The sequence below is a fragment of the Taeniopygia guttata genome, chromosome 3, assembly GCF_048771995.1.
Source record: "Taeniopygia guttata chromosome 3, bTaeGut7.mat, whole genome shotgun sequence".
Taxonomy (NCBI): Eukaryota; Metazoa; Chordata; class Aves; order Passeriformes; family Estrildidae; genus Taeniopygia; species Taeniopygia guttata.
This window is the reverse complement of record NC_133027.1, coordinates 12,939,595-12,953,445: the sequence shown is the minus strand read 5'-3', so window position 1 is coordinate 12,953,445 and position 13,851 is coordinate 12,939,595. Positions and strand designations below refer to the sequence as shown.

The following is a 13,851-nucleotide window of genomic DNA, read 5'->3' as shown; positions in this document are numbered from 1 at the left end:
TGTGAAAATAAATCATGATGCATCAAATACAAAAATAAATGCAATTCCTATGTTTTGTGGTATTTCTTGATGCAGATAAAACAGAGAAGATGCCTGGTTCTGCAGAACACTGGGAGGAAAGAACTGGCTTTTCTAAATGTGCTGCCCTCAGGGGACTGGGTCTGTTGTTTAGAAAAGAGCAGTGCAGGATGATGCTGATGTAAGGAGCTCCAGGTTATGATAATGCAGATTGCAGCTCGACAGGCTTGATGAGCAGCCAAGACAGCATGTTTCTGCTCTCCCTGCCAGGCACAGCAGCACCATGGGACACATCCAGTGCCCACAACAGGCACTGAGGACAGAGTCACCAGTGTCACCAGCAGTGTTGACACAGGCAATAAAATTACCTTTTCCCCCTCTGTCACTGCAGATGTCACTGTGTGTTAGAAACATGTGTGTCCTTGCTGCCCAGCTGCAGCTCACCTTCCTGGGCAATTTTCAGCATCTCACATTCTTGCCTGTGAGATGACTTGAGGTTGTGTAACCATCTGATGGGCTGCAGTGCTGCAGTATCATTTCCAAAAGTCAGTAACAATATTTCTGCGGGATCATTCAAATTTTATGCTGAAATCTCCAAATGACCCACTAAGATGACCTCATTTGTCTTCAGGGAGTATTCTTCTCATTCTTGTATTTGAACAGTTCTGAGGAACTCACTTTGCACTCAGGGCATGACTTTCTCACAAACTTTCTGTAATTAAATGTCATTCTGTACTCCTAGTTAATTATGGGTTTTGAAAAAGATGTGTATCATAAATGCATATTGCTGTGCACAACATTGAAGGGTTGATGTAATATTTGGACAAGACGTATTCTGCAGGGATTAAAACTTTTGTGATTAATGAAAGATAAATGTGATAAAAATTTTAATTTATTAATGATATTATACATCATAACATGTAATAAAATGAATCCTCTCTGCAGAGCAATAGTATCTTAAGGGAATAACAATAAACATAGAGAGAAATGTATTCTCTTAGGATCCCCTCTCTCCTCAGTCTTCACAACTAAGGACTCTTACAAGACTAAAAAATAATTACCACAACAAGAACACATCAGCATAGTAATTTGTGTTGCATCTAAAAAACAGGTTGTTGAATTATTCTCCATAAAATATGCAATGAATTCTAAAAACATCCACCACAATGAAATCTCCGCTCAAAACAGAGGAGAATTTTATGCAATATTTGTGCAAGATTTTTTTTCAAGCTAAAATTGATTAGGAAAATAACTGGCATAAATAGTTATGAAACAGATTTCCCCCCCCCCCTTTAATTCTGCAGTTAGTGATGACGACGATGACGATGACGATGATGATGATGATGATGATTTTGGAGTACTTTTTGTTAGTGAAAAGTTTTGAAAAGTTTGGCAAAAGTGCAGGAAATGCTTTACATTCTGTCAAAATTTGTGACGAAGGAATAAACCTCCCCGTTCATTATCGGCAATTTTCAAAACGACACCACCGAAACAGACAAAATGTTTAACCGTGGAACGCTGTCGCAACAGTGCTTTCGAGTTACGCTGGGAGCTGGCCTGGCTTCGCGTTGCCCTCTGACTTTAACTGGGGCAGAACTGAGCCCTGACACAAGCACACAGCTGCTCTGGGGCACAACACGGAAACCAAATTACTTCCCTCTGCAGCGTGCGGAGGACACTCCGCAGCTCAGGCTGCACCGCCGCTAATCGAGCCGCGTATGCGCCACTCCAGCGCACCGGCGCTGGGGATCGATGGCAGATCCATCCCTGAGCGCTGACAGCTGAGCGCGCCGCGCCGGCCCCGCTGCACAGAAGCGGGACAGGAGCCCCGCAGCCGCACAGAGGCGGGACAGGAGCCCCGCAGCCACACAGAAGCGGGACAGGAGCCCCGCAGCCGCACAGAGGCGGGACAGGAGCCCCGCAGCCGCACAGAGGCGGGACAGGAGCCCCGCAGCCCAGAGCCCCGCACGGGCGGCGGGGCCGGCGCTCGCTCCGCTCCGCTGCCGCAGCCCCGGGCGGGAGGCGGCCGGCCCGGCCCGGCCCGTTCGGCCTGGGCAGCATCGCCGCTCCGGACGGGCGGCCCCGCTCCCGAGCCGCGGCACGGCGGCACCGCCTGGGCGTGCCGGGTAGGTGCCGACGCGGAGCAGCGGCGCTGCCAGGTCCGCACGGGATGCGGGGGGTGCGGGACTTCCCGGGGGAACTGAGCGGGACGGACCCGGCCCGGGGCGAGACGCCGGGGGTGCTGTGCGGGACCGACAGGCAAAGTGCGGGGACGCTCCGGAGAGAAGAGAAACCGTGGGGGTGGGACTCCGCCACAGAGCAGGATCCCCGGGGCGTGGAGCGGGACTTCTGGGGAACACCGACCGCCCGGAGGCAAGGCGACACCGCTCGGGCTCGGTGCGCACCGCGGGGAGCGGAGCGGGGTCCCCCGAGGGCGCTGCGGGCCCCCCGGGGCGCCGGGACGGGAGCGGGGCGTGGGGCCGGGGGATGCCCGGGGCCGGGGAGGGGACTGGCCTGAGCCCGCCCGCAGCCGCCTGCCTTCCCCTCCCGCTTGGGCGGCCCCGCGGAGCCGGCGGGGCGGCCGGCGGCGGCTCCGGGTGGGCAGCGCCGGCCCGGCCCGCGGCGGAGCGGCCCTGGGGCAGCGGCTGCGGCTCGGAGCGGACAGCGCGGAGCGCGGCGCGGCTCCCGCGGTGCCGGAGGTTCGATGTCACTTTTGCGGGCAAACAGTCGTGGGGGAGGAGGAAGGGGGGTTCACAGGATGCCACCCGGGGCAGGGGGAGCCTCGGCGCGTTCGCTGCCCCGCCGAAGTCTCGGCTCGGGACGCGCAGCCCCTGTGCGGGGAGGCGGCTCCGCAGCGGGGCGCGGGCACCGCTCTGGCCCTCGGAGGGGACGCGTCCTGCCGGGATCTCCGCTGCTGCTTTGTAATGGCCTGAGAGGGAGAGGGCCGGTGGCGATGCCTCTGAGTCGTTTTGCGTTGCACAGCTCTGCCTTGTCTTTTAGAAACTTGTTTAGGTTAAAAAGTAAAGCAGCTGTGAATGGCTACAGTAGGCTTTGTGGCTAAGGAAATGTGGAAGAAGTTTCTTCACTATGCGTGTCCGGTTTGAAGTAGACTTACACTAAGTTGGGGATAGTTAACGAGACTTTAGAACTAAGTGGATTTTGAAAGAGCTTTCTCTTTTTATGAATGACATTTTAAATGTTCATTTGCAGGACAGGGAAAGTTTTCTCTGCTTATTTTCTGGATTTTCTTGCCTGCGAGATCGCCATGTACTATTTTTTATTTGCCTAATGCAAAGCACAGCTGATGGTTATTCTGGGAGCTGAACTCAGTGTGTCTGCTGGGCAAGGTAGACCTCAAGATATGAGCAGTGGCAGTGTATTGATTCCATTAGCGGAATTTACAGATCTACCGACAGATTCCTTTTAACACAGTCGCTTTCCCAGAATTAAAGTTCTCCTCCGAGCGCCTGTCGCTGGTCTAGACCAATAGATGGCATAAGGCACTCGAGCTACCGTCCTGAGGGGACAGAGGGAGCAGGCTTGTATGGGAGCCAGGAGTTTCAGAGGGGATGTATGACTCAAGTTCTGGTGTCTGACTTGGGATACCTGGGGCAGATCTCAATTGCAGAAACATGTCCTGGACCACTCATTCTTACTTTCCTCAGTCAAAATTGCAGCATTTTCCAAAATCTTTCCTCTAATCAGTTAGGGTTAAATAACCTACAGTTTTGGTAGGAATTGATCTGAGTTCATATCCTAAGCCATGAAGCAGAGGTGGCTTTTTAACTTTGTGTGATGTATTTAATATCTGCTGCTGGGGGGAAGATGCCCATAGCCGCAGTGTTGAAACCAGTAGTCATTTGGGGGAATGAAAGACAATTATAAGGCTTATAAGGAAGAAACTTTTTAGTTTCTGATCTAAATTTCTGCTGAGATAGCACCGTGGGTAGACAAAAATGATTTTATGTTCTGAAATTGTGTAAATTATTTAAATAAAGGTAGGTAGCTAAATGATCATGAAAGAACCTTAACAGACAGTAGTCTGTTAGCTTTTACAACAGTGCTTCTTAGCTGTAGATTTCAAAACAGTTTTCTTTTAAAATAGGAGCACAGTATCATTCTTTTTTTTTTTCAGTTGCAAGAATTAAAGTATGGGGAAGGTCCAGAAATAATATAGATTTCCTAAATCACAGTTCTTTACTTGTCTATTAGATCTGCTTTATACTGTCTGGATAAATTTAAGCGGGTCTTGAAATTATAAAAAGAATAAATCTATATGTATTTGTAGCAGAGGACAGTAAAGCTCCTTTTTAAGAGACGTTCTTCCTTGTCTGTAAATGTCTATGTCTTGTTACCTGTCTCAGCACTAAGGCAACCCACAGCCTTGTAGCAGCCCTTCAACTTCCTATTGATGAGTGTGGGCAAAAGAAAATCAATGATAAGCTTTCAGCTGAGCTGATGCAAACTGCAGTGTGACCTCTAGAATCGTTCCTGGGACAGGTGAGGTCAGATGTTTTACTAGAATGTCAGTTGTAGAAACAGAGAGGTCCTGAAGGAGGAGAAGTTCTTTGCTCATCCCCTCTAGGACTTAGCAACTTTCCCAGGGCAAGAAGAATAAAACCACCTCAAACCTGAAAAGATGACAAATCGGTGTTTAGCCACCAGTACCACCTTAGCTGTGCAATTATGGCCACAGGCAGGATAAAATCAGCTATTAACACTCAGTGCCAAGACCATTCAGCCTCAGTGCAAAACAAGGTTCTGCAGTGACTGAGCCGAGCTGCAGAGGCACCTTAAACCTGCCTGGAGAGTGATGCAGCCAAGCTTTCAGCACTCAGCACTGGTGCGTCTGCCAGGGGTGTGCTGTTTGTTCTGGCTGAGCCCTGGCCAGGCCGGTGCCGGACGTGTCCTGCCTCAGTGCTGGGATGGCTCCAGAGGCCGCTGCCACGGCTGGTGGCATCCCTGTGCTGCCTGCTGGGCAGGCTGAGCCCACGTGCTCTCAGGTCAAATAAGGGCTGCTTGACAAGGAGGGTGGGTGAAAGGCAGTCTGCGGTGAGTTGGTCAGAGGCAGTCTGTGTCCTGCTGGGCATTATCCCTGCTAGCAGCCTGACCTTCAGCTTGGTTACTTGAGAACAGGTCGAGACCATGCTTTTGGTCCTACCTCCTGGGATCCGTGTCTAAGCCCATTTGTTTGCAGCATGTCTCCTGTCCAAAGACTCTTGATTTAAGGAACTTGTTTGCTTCCTATTGGGGCACATATATTGAAGAGATCTGCCCAAGGCTAATGACAAGAAAACAAGGCTCAAGTCTCTAAACTCTCATCACTATCTGCCTTGCAAATTTTCAGTTGTGGGACATCTGCCAAGGACACATAATAAAACAGAGATCATGAATAAATAAAATGTACTCCACTAATCTGTGGATATTTTCTTTTTATCTTGCCTTTGCCCCATCCCTTTGTTTTTATTTCTTGTTCGTCTATTTTTTGATTTCTCTTAAGCCTTGCCTTTTAATTTACGGCATCATCTTATTGTCTTCCTGTGTTGCCTCTTCACTTTCTGAGGGGGAAGGCAACCCAAGGAAACCAGGCAGGATGCTGTCATTGCCATTGCCTGGTTCTGTGTGGAGGACCAAATCCTCAGCTGACAGAATCTGTCCTTGACCTGTTCCAGACAATGTTCTGCACCAGTTAATGCCAGGGGATTGTCTGCTTCAAGATAATATCTCAGTATGTTGCTCCATTCTTTACCTTTTTTTCTTTTTTATACCTCATTTCCTTCTGGTCCTTTTCATTTTCCCATATTTTACTGATGCTTCTTTCTTTATTACTGTGCTTTCCATTTTTTGTGAATGTGTTCTGCTCATCTTGTCTCATTCATATTGTACCTGACATCCTAACAGCACTGTGTTAAGCTGCTGTCAGCTGTCATTTGTGGATAACTGGCTCGTTTTTCTTGCAAGGGTGTTCTGTATATGACAGTTGCTTGTAATGGTTTTCTTTTGTTTGTTCATTCTATTTTAAAGGAGATGACTTCTAGAATAGTTATCTCTCTTGCAGAGGGAGATGATACTGACTTTGTTGGTCCTTAGTTTCTGAGGGAGCTCATTCCACAGTAATTTTCAGGAGACATCTGTCTTCTGGCAAGATGAGCTTTATGATTTGTATTAGAAGGTCCCATTGTGGTTGCTGTTTTTGTTCTGCTTACTTTGCTGCACTTTTGGGGCCATTTGCTGTGTTACTAGTAAAGCCTGAGACCTCGATTTTTGTGCACTGTTCAGCAAGGAGCTCAGGTAAGTCTGGAATAAATGTGGTGGTCTCTGTGTGCTGGTAATGTTGATATAAAGGTGTAGAAGGTTTCATTCATTTTGCCCTCTCTAAATTGTTTATGTCACTGCTGTCTGTCTGCTGGGTATTCCTGATGTCCCTAGTCGTAGCATGTATTTCTGTTCTCCTTTCTTTTATCCACAAACTCTCCAGCTCATTTCTTGCCTTTCACACTAAGGTGTCTTACCCATTTTGCCTTCCCATCCCTGACAGGTGAGGGTGACTGAGTTGGCAGGACTTGGTGTACCAGCTCTGATAGCTGCTGAGGAATTTCTGGGAGTGGTTTCCAAGAGAGGCCACTATGGCTCAGCCCTTCAGACTCCCTTTTGTTCATAGCAGCCGCCTGTCCTGGCTGCAGACATCAGCCTGATTTTGGCTTGCTCAGTGTCTGTTGCCATCTCCTTCAGGCAGGTTTATGTCTTAAAGGTTGATCTTGGACAGGGAGAGCTGCTGGACTGTGAGTCCAGAATCAATCCACGGGCAGTGTGGCACCATCCTCACCTGTGCCAGCAGCAGCAAGAGATGCAGTTGTCCCTTCTTGCCCTGTGAGGTGTTGTGTTGTGGAGGTGCACCTGTGCAGCTGGAGCTAGGAAAAGGCTAAGAAATTAGCTTAACTTTTCTGTTTTCCCTTTTAAAAATTTTTTTGTCTTACCAGCCTGCCAGTAAAAACCAGCAAAGGTCACATGGACAAAATGGAGTGTGGATGGTTTAAGGAGGACAGGTTATTTATGATCTGAGGCAGAATTTTTCTTCCTCCTTTTACTTCCTTTTTTTTTTTACATTTTTATCCTTTGTTCATCAGCTTGGACAAGCAGCTTAGATGCCAACTGATATCTTAAAAACTGGTTGATTCTTCCACATGTTTAATCATTCTAGCCCAGTGCCACTTAATGACAGGTGCAGAGCTCTACTTGTGAAGAGGATTGCTTGTCTTCTCCTCAGAGCAATGGCAGATTCATGGACTTGGGAATGTTGAAGCATGTTAACCTGCTACATGGCATTGAGAAGGTCACATCTCAAGTCTCAGATCCAGCTTCCAAAGTATCTGCCTCAGAGCACTTAATAAAGTGCTATGAGATTTATGGACAAAAGCTGTCTTGGACATCAATCTTGCAAAACTTAGTATTGGCAATTTGGCATACAGAGTTTCATATTTCTCCGTTATTTTGTTGTTTGAGCCTAACAAATTGACTGTTGATGTTCATATAAGTACAGACAGTTATCTGTGGGAGGCAGATAATCATCTCAGGAAAAATCTATGACAGCTTTGGTTTGCATGGAGGAGTTACAACACAGCCTGGGTAGTTCCATAAGAATTGGAAGCACTTCTGAGTGCTCTGCCGTGCTCCTTGCTTCTCTTCTACCTCCTCTCCTTCAGCAGACAAGAGCTGCTGCTGCTTCCAGTGGTGTTGAGGCTGTAGAGACTTCAGCTGTAAAACCTTTCTGGTACCATGGTGGTGTGTGTTCCAGGGAGCAAGGGGGTTCTCACTCCTGGCTTCAGTGAGAAAAGAATCAACCTCATAGTTTATGAGATGCAGTTATAAATGTATCATATTAATTTTGTGGACAATTGTTGTCAATCAGTATGTTTAAAACAGGGGTGGTGGAAGACTGAGTATATCCCAAAGGAGACTTCTTTTTATTGAAGGCTTTATCTTATATATATGTGTGTATATATTTATATATATATATATAATTCTTCAGTTATTTCAATCAGTTACTCCTGACTTAATTAGGTTACGATTCCAAAGCTGCTTTGTAATTTTATGGACTGCATTTATTGCGCGTTGAGAGAAGAGCAAATAGAGCCATAAGTTAGGTTTTCATTTTGAAAACAGCTCACTGATTACTGCAGCACAAATGTAAATCAGTCCTCCATGGTTTAGCTGTAGCTAGTGACAGGCATTGAATGATGGTTTCAGCATGACATTTTAGGGGCAGACACCTTTTCCCTTGAATAAGCTGCTGAAAATGATATTGCCTTGTATATTCTTCTTAAGCTAAGAAGATCTGTGTGTCTTCCTGTCCAGTGCAATGTTTGCTCTGAAAAGGGCAGGCAGCATAGATCAATACTGCTCTTTTAATTCACCCATGAAATTGGTAAAAGCTTGAGCTGGACAAGGGGGATAGAATGAGTTCTTGGTGGTATTTTAGCTCGAAGCTGTTAGTCTGGAAACAGTCATGGTGTTTATGTTACCTTTGTAAGCTGTTCTTTTTAGGGAGTCGTGATTCTGTTTTACAGTTTGCTGGATGTTAGGCCAGGCAGAGAGAAGTGTTTCCCACTTACATTGATTAATTTGATACGATGACAGAAAAGAACAAAACAAAGGGAAAATTAGCTCATAACATGTTTGGTTCTCAGAGTTATTGTGGATTCACATTGAAACCTGTGAATTTTGAAAGTGAGAAAAGCTTAATCTTCAAGCACTTGCTGCTAGGCATAGTACTTGTTTGTGTCTTTCTGGGATGCTCCATCCATTTCCTGGTGGTGAAGCCAGTCTTTACTGAAGTCTTCTGTAACTGCTCGAGGCAGGGGACATGTTTCAGCCTTCTTGAATTATCACTTATCCTTGGGGCTGAGCAAAAGCCCTGGTCTGAGGGAATATTCAAACACAGTTTTATTCATTAGCTTGTAAGAAGTCCAAGGTGACTTGAAAAGACTCCTTTTGCTTGTGTGTATTCAACTCTATCTGAAAACTTTGGACCAAGTCTCTGAAAAAATTGGACTGAGTCTCAGCTGACTAAGAGAACATGTCTGATTGCCTAAGACCCAAGACATGTTCTCTTAGATAAGTATTACTGATTTCAGCTAATATCAAGGGTTTATATATTCAGATAAAAAGTCTGAGGGCTGTGGTAAAACTGCCTCACAAGGGCAGAATTGTCATTTTTCTCTCCAGAGTTTTACTGAGCACATGCTGAAGTACTTCATTCAAAAGTAGACAGAAAGAAAAAAAATATAATTTCAAGTATCTTCTTTTTCTTCTAGAGAGTTGAAGATTAGCATTGCCCTTAAGGCCAAACAAGTTTTTGCTTACAGTGATGTTCAGTGTTGTTTTGCTTCAAGCAGCAGCTTATAAAGGGACATTTCCAAAACCACCCAAATTTGTTTTTACTCTTAGTTTCTTCCAATGCACTGTATATGCTTAATTAACTCTTCTTTCTTGGAAGATGTGTAGTTAGGATCTCAGATGTTCCTGTGGACCTCTTAGTATGTGATGCCTTCAAAATCCTGAGGGCCTGTTATGGAAGTTTATGAATCTATCTGGCTGAAGTTTAGCCCAGACAAAACCTAAGAAATCCCTTGTCCTGTTAAAGTCTTCACAAAACATCTGCTAATTTTGTGGGATTAAGATTTATGCAGCCACACACCTTCATTTTTCCTTCTCTGGACATTTGTGTGGGTCATCTTAAAAAAAAAAAAAAAAAAGGTGGGAGAAGTAAGGAGAGAAAGGGCTGGCTTCTGACTTCTGAAACTTCTAATCTGGTTGGGCTTTATGTCTGTTCCAAACTTTCTGTCATTGGAAGACAATAGCAAACTTGGCACCAGAGTAATTTTATAAGGTCTGACTTTGAGTTGATTAAATGGCTGTATTGTTATGGGCTGTGCAAACACATGTACTAGCCAGAATCCATCCCACACACATAGCACCCCCAGCACCTTAGAAATTGTGCCAATATGTGGTGTTACTGTGCTTATGTAGATCCAGGTGATGGTGTCTACTCAACACTTCCTGAAAAAAACAATGGGTAATACTACTGGCAGGTGCTGAAATGAATTGCACTGGTTAGGACTGATCCTTATTTTGTGAAAAGAACTTACTTGCTGGCTGTTCCTTTTTGTGTGCAATGACAATGCCTCAGCTTCTATGAATATTCAGTTGAACAGTGGTGCAGTGATGCAATTCTATATCTTAGCCTGTCACATACTCACTTCACACATTTTCTAGCAAATGTCCTTTCTTGCTGAATGATTTGTGGGCGCAGCTAGGTTGAAATAAACAGAGAAAACACCTTTGTTTTTAAAGGACTGAGATAAGTAATAATACACTGGTTGACTGATGGAATGCTGTTAAAAGGGCTGTCAGCATCCTGGAGAAACTCCATCTGGGAGGAAGTAGCCCCATGCAACAGTTTGGGGAGCTGGTTGAATGGAAAACAGCTGAAGAGAAGGACATGGGTGTGCAGAACACAAGTGAGACTGTGCCCTCACAGTGGGGGCCAGCTGCATCCTGGGCTTTGTCAGCAATGCTGCAGCCAGCAGGTCCCCAGAAGGAGTCACTGAACCCAGACTAGGACAGAAGAGTGTCAACAAGGCTTTAGGAGAAATATTTTCTCCATAAGAGGGGTCTGACTGGGCCAGGTTTCCAAAGAGTTTGGAAAACTTTGGAGATGCTAAAAAAAACCAATTGGCCCTGAATAGCCTTCTTTCACTGAACCAGTTTTGACACTGGGTGGGACAAGATGACCTCCAAAGGATCTTTTCATCACAAATTAGTTTGTTGTGCTACCTGGAAAGTCAAGAGATGTGGTGTAACCAAAGGATGTCCAGCTAGGAGCAGTGAGCATGTACCAAAATCTGAGTGCTCCAGGAAATGGAGGCTTCTGAAAGCCTCAGTGTGGGTAAGGTTTGCACTGTGGCTCTTGCAGATATTTTTTTCCAGCTGCCTCCACATATCCTTCCTTAGCCTGTGGCCTCAAGTCACGCATACTAGCACATTGTAAAAGTTACTTGGATGCTTTGAAAGTGAATGACTGCAGAACTTACACGTAAGTGGGATTTGGAGCTCTGCTTCAGAGTTGTCTAGGGTCAAGAGAATTTATATTGAGCAGTACTGACTCCTTTACTGAGATTAATATGCTGCAAACACAAGTGATTTTACAGATTTTCAGTTGAAGGTTTCACTCAAAATATTCACAATAAAAATTGCTTGTGTTGTTGTTGCCTAAGAGACTCTGACTATCTTGGAGAACTTCACTGTGGTAAAGAAAACCTTTGTTTATTTTAATAGAATTTTTTCAAAACATAAAAAAATAAATACAATGTAACTTTATCTACTCAGACTGTCAAGTAAAACTAAATATATAGCAAAGGAAGGAACTCACTTGTGGAGAATTTGTAGATAGTCTGTTTCTGTTGTCCATCCTCAGTGACTCCATCACATTCCAAATCTGCTGTACATGTACACATCCATGGGCCCAGACTGCAGCACTGTATGCTTAAATAGATGTTAGGAAAATAATTTCATGAGAACAAGGGCATTCAAGCACTGGACCAGATTCCACAGCCTATCTGGAGAGGCTTTATCATGGGACATGAAATAAACATCTGTCAGAATTTGTCTACAAGTAGCTGATCGTGCCTTGAGAAGGGGAGAAGCTGAATTATATTACTCTTCAAGGTTCATTCTAAACCTGCTTTCTGTGTTCAGTGGTATATTACTAATGTAAGTATCTTATTTCTAAATAAATTAAAAAGACTCCAGCAAATGGGCTGAGGTACACCCAGAACAATATTGCGGGGAGAGAATTTTTTCTGTTCAAGCACCTTATCCCAAAGCCAGGACTTCTCAAAATAAAGTTATAATGAATTTAAAAGTCATGTGTAGCCAGGTGAGTGCTCTGCAGCTGAATTGCCCTTTTAGCTCTGCTGCTCCTGTGGCTGCTGCTAGTGAAAGTGTTGCTGGTAGCACAGACAGCACTGGCTTCAGGTCTCCTTACAGTTTTTTTCTGCTTCAATGTGCTTCAACATCCTGGTGTTTATGTTCATGTCTCTTCCCAGCTTCAGAAAGAAAAGTCCTGCTTTATGTGGTGCATAGATTTTAGATTGTTCAGAACAACTTTTTTACCCAGTGAAACTGACTGTTGGGGTTGGATTTGTGTCCTTTAAAAATATTACCTTGCTTCCAAAAATGAAAAAACTTAATTTAAAAAAAAAGTAAAGAAATTAGGAGTGGGAAGAGATAATCTGGGAGCAGAAAGGATCAACAGCTCTGTCATCTGTACTAGAAATAGGAGGACATGTCCTCAGACTCCAAAGTGAGAAATGAGGATAACTAGTTTTACTTTGCAGTCAGAAAATGTAGGATGGACAAACAAATAGAAGATTTTTGGGTATCAGATCAGTCTCCTTGGCAGTGAAGTTTTAACACTCTGTACCCCTTCCACAAGAGATAAGAGTATTCTGAATTGCACCAAGGTCAGCATTTCTTTCCTAAACATGGAAGAGTTATGGCTCTATATAATTTGTCACTGTGCTTGCGAACCATTAACACCCTCCTTAAAATCTCAGGAAGGTCTTCAATGGTTCATGGATCTGTGTATCAAATAAAATAGATCATGCCCAATTGTTCATCCCTTTATGTTAGGGCTGGAGGAGTTGTGCTGGGATAGGTGGGGCAGTTTCTCATCTCTGCCATCCTAACCCCTCGATACAACCACGGACATTGAAACTGCACTGTAAATACAGGAATGGTATTTAGATTTTCTATGCTAGATAAATATTTTGTTGTTGTTGTTGTTTTCTATAGGGCTGAACTGTCAGAATGCATTTGGCTGCTGGCTCTGGGCCCACGTCTCAGGGTACCAGTACCTGGAGTTGTGCCTGATAGCTTTTGGGGAGGCTGTGAAGGAGGTAATGGTGTGAGAGGGATGTAGGCTTGTTTGTGGGCAGCTGATCTGCTGTGTGACTTCAGGGACACTGCTCTCTGGGTCTGCGTATCTGCATTATTTTCCTTGCTTAGGTAGGTAACCTTTCAAAATCAAACAATATTTATAAGTGAATTACAGTTTCACCAAGGATCTTCTTAGATTCTAGACTAATCAATGGGGAATGAAGAATTATTTTTAGGAAGTATATTGATATATTTTTATTCTGCTTAAATTTTTCCTGTATGGAAGTGTTTGACATGGGGATCATGTATCAGATATTTTTGACAACTAGTGGTACCACAAATTCCCACAATAAGTGTAACAATAGGATTTTATGTTAATTGTAATCACTGGAGAGGTACTTGAATGGAAACAATGGGGAACTCGGTGGAAAATGGGGTACAAAAAGGTAATCTGGGGAAAGGATCCATAGAAACTGTGCCCTTTACAGAGGTACCTAGACCTACAAGTTGCAATGTCCACTTCAGATAGTACTTTGTCTTTGGAAGCTGTGCTCTTCATGGGTGCCATTAATACCACCTGTCAAACAAGATTTTTACCAAAATAACCTGGAGAGAAACGATTTATTTTACCATCAATCACAGCAATGCTGACCTGCTTGTAACAATGCCTTTGGTGTCTTCTCAAATATTTCTGTGAACTTCAGCCCTTGGGACAATAGAACACAGGAAAGTGCTTAGTGTGGTCAGCTGTCTGTCTGGGCTGGCTGTGGAACAGGCTTGGTAACTGCAGCATTCTAACTGTGCTTAAGTCTGGGGATTTACAGGTTGGTTTTCAAGCGAGCACATTTTAATCTGTCACTTCCACTTAGTTGCGGGTAATGATCTTTTAATTTA

General features: G+C 44.6%; 1 protein-coding gene across 4 annotated transcripts in view; it reads left to right on the top strand.

Moving 5' to 3' along the window:
- Window positions 1-1,428: 1,428 nt before the first annotated feature.
- KCNS3 (potassium voltage-gated channel modifier subfamily S member 3) overlaps window positions 1,429-13,851 on the top strand; it is a 34,677-nt gene continuing 22,254 nt past the window's right edge. The window contains exon 1 of one of the 4 annotated variants that reach the window (XM_072926345.1): window positions 1,429-2,177. The gene's annotated coding sequence lies outside the window, so the exon portion shown is untranslated. Of the gene's footprint in view, window positions 2,178-2,206; window positions 2,416-2,579; window positions 2,718-13,851 lie in introns of those variants that run through there. The other 3 variants (XM_030270005.4, XM_072926344.1, XM_030270006.4) reach the window with 3 other exon arrangements.